Source organism: Propithecus coquereli, unplaced genomic scaffold, assembly GCF_000956105.1.
Source record: "Propithecus coquereli isolate 6110/MARCELLA unplaced genomic scaffold, Pcoq_1.0 Scaffold298, whole genome shotgun sequence".
Taxonomy (NCBI): Eukaryota; Metazoa; Chordata; class Mammalia; order Primates; family Indriidae; genus Propithecus; species Propithecus coquereli.
In genome coordinates this window covers 1942791-1948183 of record NW_012148596.1, presented here as the reverse complement: position 1 = coordinate 1948183, position 5393 = coordinate 1942791, and positions in this window count along the sequence as shown.

Here is a 5393-nt window from a genome sequence, read left to right as displayed (position 1 = left end):
ATGATTGCAAAAGTATTTCCTTAAGGAAATATGGCAGGGTTCCGCATGGAGAAAAGAGGAAATGGAGCCATGAAAGTTTAATTTATAGCGGTTACTGCATTTTAAAAAGGAAGAAGAAAATGAAACAGAGAACAGAAAGGCAGGAAAACTGAGAGGGGAGCTGACGAGGTCGCCTGCAGTGAGCAGGGCGCATGCAGGCGAAAGAAGCCTGAGGTGTCTGAATGTTAATGGAGTCATTTATGGCTTGTGATGAAGGAGGGAGGCAAGTGCACCGTTTCACCCTCTGGGCTCCTACTGTCTGCTCTGTTGTACCCTCACAGTACCATGCTGGATGCTGGGACATAAGTGCATGAACAAGTAGGATCTGCCCCTGCCCTCCAAAAGCTCACATTTTAGCAGTGAAGGGGCAGGAGGCTAAAACAACAAGGAAAAAAGTGTGGGCAAAAGAGCTGCTACTTTGGGCTGCAAGAGCAAGCCCACACCATTCAGTAGGCGGGAAGCCAGGCCAGTGAAATAAATGGGTTACCAGCCTCGGATTCACACTTAGGCCAACTGTCCTCCCAGGGGAGGAGACGCCTCCATGGTCGTTAGAAAGCTGGAGGCATTCAAGGTGCCTCCGTTTACTCATCCACTTGCTTAACATGGAACTGGAAACTCAACCAAGAACAAGCCCCAGGACTTCTCCTTGAGGACTACTCCGGCTACTGGGAGAGACACATCAGGAACTAATTACAAAGCCAGGACACAGGCGCTACGATGGTGATGTGTGTAAGGTGTTATAGGATCGCAGACCAGAGCAGCAAATTCTCTCTGGGAGGAACGAGGTTTTGAAGAGGGAGAAAGCTCTGAAGTGAGTCTTAAAGGAGGGTAGCAGTTTCCTGGTGAATGGAGGAGAAAAGGGGGCAGAGAAAGTGTTCCCACTAGAGCCACAGCCCATGCCAAGGCAAAGGGACAGAAGCAGTGTGGCGATGGCCCAGGGAGCCCAGCGCTGGTGTGGGAATGGACAGGAGAGAAAACTGGGGAGTCGGGCCAGGTCCAGAGGGCAGAGGGGCCACGCCAGGTAGCTTGGGTTCCATCTTGACGACGCTGGAGAACTCATGGGTGTTTTTCAGCACAAGGGTGACATTTGGGTTCTAGAAAGACCATGTGGGTGGCCCTCTGGAGAGTGGCCAGGAGGGAGAGAGACTGGAGTCCTGTGGAAATCCACAGTAGTCACTAGCGAGAGAGAGACAGTGAGACCTGGGCAAGGCAGAGAGCACAGCCCCACGGGAAGACGCCCTGGTGGCTCTGCCCGGAGTGAGGGAGAAAGCAGGCATCCGGACGCTCAGCGCTGACTGCTGGAAACTTCAGTCTGGGGACACATTCTGCCCCCAGGCCACACACAGGGGCTAAAGCCTGGGAAGCAACAGAAAAACAGAATGGAGGGGGCACATGATCCATTTCCGAACTGGGCCCCGATTCGCAGTTAAATTACCTCAATCCAATCAGTTTTCACTTTCGACTATTGATCTCGTCTGATCCCCAGAATAATCCTGTGAGACAACTGGCACGCTCCCCTCTTAGACATGAGGAGGCTAAATCTTGGAGAAGCTCGAGTTCGTTCAAGGTTTTACATGAAGTAAGATGTGGAGAAGGAAACTGAACTCAGGCCTTGCTCACTGCAGAGCCAGGATTTATTTCCCTCCTTCCCTCCCTCCCTCAGTCCCTTCCCTCCTTCCTATCTTCTTTCCTCTCTCCCTCTGTCTCTTTCTTTTTCATTTACAGCATCTTGTTACAAGCTCAGACCAATGCTACTCCTTAAAGTTAAGGTGTCCAGCCAGGTGCAGGACCACTGTCTCCTGGAAGACAGACATCTGAATAAGCTACTACGGGAAGCATGCGAGACAGGGCTATGTTCCAGCACTCACGTGGGACAGAGGAAGCAACATGTCCCTCTGTCTGGGGTTCTGTTAAGGCTTTGGGAAGGAGGTGGCATTGGCTTTGAGGGTGAATAGGAACCCTCCAGATGCAGAGGACTCTCCTAAGCGCAGAAATTCGGCACAAGCATTGGTTACTGGAAGACTCTACCTTGGTCCCATAGTGAGTCAGACTGCAGTTCCCTTTCACTTGCAGCCAGTTCATTAGTTTGCTGGCTAAAGCTTTTCCTGGTGAGCTCCTCTTCTTTCTCAGACACACTGCAGTGTGGCCACTCAGCCTTGCCTGAAAAGCCTACATGGAGCCCGCACAGGTCCCTGCACAAGGCCGCCAGGAGCAGGTGTGTACGCCTGAGCAATGTGACCTGACATCCTCTAGCTCTCCTGTGCTCACCTTCAGGGGCCGCAGACAACGTCCTCAGTAAGAGCCACCAAGCAGGCCGAGTCCAGTCCCTCCGAGCCGCAGCAGGAGAGGCGGCTCCCTGTGCACGGGGGAAGCAGCCCGACATTGTAAAAGGAGGCAGATGAATAATTAAGTCACCATTTACAAGAAATTCTAATCTTAGGGCAGTTCAAGGTAAAGACAGACACCAGCCAGGGACAGCCAAGAACAACATTGCCAGAACACTCGGAGACAGGGCCTCCAGCCAGACGCTGTTTTTTCTCTAAATATTGTCATCAAAAAACCTAGTCAGAAAGTCTCTCTGTCCCCTGGGCAACCCCAGCATATCAGAAATAATAATAGTAAAAATAATTAACTATGATATAGGTTTGCCTCCTATGTGCTAGTCATTTGTTTATATTATTTTATTTTAAACCTCACCCACTACCCCCCAAAAATATCTAAGTAGATATTATTACCAAAAGAAAGAAAAGAAACAGAGAAGTTGAGTAATTGGCTGAAGTCATAGCCCATTAATAAGGAACAGAATTAACTTATATATAGAATGTGAACTCAAGACTATCTACTTTTTAGATTTTTATTTTGTTTTGCCACATAGGAAAACTGATTCTGCAGACCAAGGTTTTATTGGCTTCTGAATTTTCTACATCTAATGTTTTCCAATTGTTTGGGATTGTGAAGATGTTTTTAAAAACGTGATGAATAATGTCGTCTGAATTTTCCCCCCCAAAAAATGCACATATGCACGTGGGAGATTTTCCATAAAATGTCAGAATATCCAGAGTTCTTTTCTTTTCCTTTCTGTTCTTTTCCTTTCTGTTCTTTTCTTTCCTTTTCTTTTCTGTTTTTTCTCTCTTCTTTTCTTTTTTTTTCTTTTTTTTAAAGTCTATCTGTGAATTTCAGATTTAAAAAGCTTGATGAATTTTTGTGTGTGAATTGATTTAGGGTTATAGTTTAAAACCTTAAGTCATCCTCCTTAGCGGGGCTCCGCGACCTGCCTGGCTCTCCCCTAGCAATCTCTCTACTCCCACGCCCCCGTACGGTGCCAGCGGAGGACTTGCTGGTCAGTCCCCTGCTCTACCAGGAGGCAGGACAGATTCAGATAGCCAGCTGTCACTCCAGGCTGCTCAGGCTTCATGTGTCGTTGATACTTGGGACATTTTACCTCTGATGTCACCGGTGGCTTCTCCGACTGTCAAGAGAAACTACAGGAAACCCTGTGAATTGCACAGCCTCTTTTCACTTTATTGATGGCCGAGATGAAATGACAAAGAACTTCTATCTTCTCACCCTTTCCGGAACACACCTTGCTCTTTCGTGGCTCCAGGCCTTTGCACTTGTCTTTCTCTCTGCCTGAGCCTTTGTTCTTCTCCCAGCAAATGGCTACTCATCCTTCAAGAGCAGTTGGACATCATCTTTGCGATGCCCCCCTTGGCCGCTCTGCACCCCACGTGGCCTTTCTTCTCCCTTTGTAACCTCTGCCCTGTCCACCCCAGGCCACTCACTGCACTGCCACACTAGACGTGAGTGACAGCTGTGTCCCCAGAGAGTGCTGCGGAGTCGGGTGCAGAGGGAGCATTTGTAAACTGCAGAGTGAGTGGCTGGAGGGGGCTGGTGGAAATTCCTTTGCAGCAAAGCACTAATAGATCTAGAAACTCCCTCCAGATATTTCCTTAAGGAATTTTGATGGATATTAGGCCATTGTCATTTTGGCCTCAAATAGTGTAATTTTCATGAATTCTTTGTTTGTCTGTTTTTTGGAAATGTAGGACTTTTTGACCTCAAGGCATGATACGGTTTTCCAACTTTCTTCTCAAATTCCTTGGAGTTTGTCACCAGCATGTTCACTAGGAAAGGCTGTTTTTGTATCAACTAGATGCTTTGAGAGATTCTCAAATTGGAAAGTCTATTCAAGAAAGGAAATTCTTATTTAGGCACCACATGCATGTGTGTGCGTGCACGTGTGTATGTGTTCAAATAATAATTTGGGGTCATCTGTCTGATATTTGAAAGTATCTTTGCAACACTTCCCCAGGCCTTTCCTGCTACTTTCATCAGCAATCACATCTATTCTTTATTTTATGGTCTGCAGACTAGAACACAATGTAAATCGGAAGCTGCATTTTGTGTTGTTTTAAATTTTGTATACTATCACGAGAAAAGGCTTTAAACAGCTTGTTTTGCTCGTTTTTTTGTTTCTTTTGCAAGCAATCTCTCTGTTGTTCTCTCTCTCACTTTCTCCCCTCCTACCCCCCCACCCCCCGCCATTCCTTCCAGTTATTAAAGACTCTGGGTTTGACAGATTGTAAGACAAGTCATCAGAGCAACCCGTAGGCAACGTAATGAAGCCTGCCAGTTTTCAGAGCTACCACTGCTTTTAAAACACTCACGCACGAGGTACTGTAGCATCAAATCTTAAAGTGTGGTCCTTTACTCCTGGCAGCTCCCGGTAGCTTTTTAGAGAGCCCACAAGGTCAGAAACGCTTTCATGACAATATGATTGCATGAATTACCGTTTTCACTGCATGGACATTTGCGAAAGCAGCAGCCGCCTTAGCAAGAATCAAGGAAATGGCACCAAACTGAAATAGTCAGCATTATTTTCTTCCATGTTTCATAGTCTGAGTAAAACAAAACAAATAAGAAGAAAAAAATACCACCTTAACCTAAAATATCTTTGCTGAAACAATGAAAATTATTATCGTAATTCAATGCCGACCTACAGGTATTCTTACTACTACTCTGTGTGCCCAAAGGAGAGACATTCATGCTGGGTACCTGGAAGAAAGACACGTGTGTGCTTTTTTGAGTTACAAGCTAAAGCTTTTTTCATTGAATGTCATTTTTACTTGACAGAACAACTGACTAACAATTTGTACTCAGATTTGGACGGCTGAAAGACATTTTCTCAAAAATATACTAAGTGATCCTGTCACTTCCAAGAACACAACTGACATCGTTTGTTGCCAATAATAAATGTAATACTTTTAAGCGAAAATCAAGGTCTAAAAGACTTCTATCTGCCATCATAGGCTTGCCTTTTGCTTCAAGTGTATGAAGAAATCCAGCCTCACACA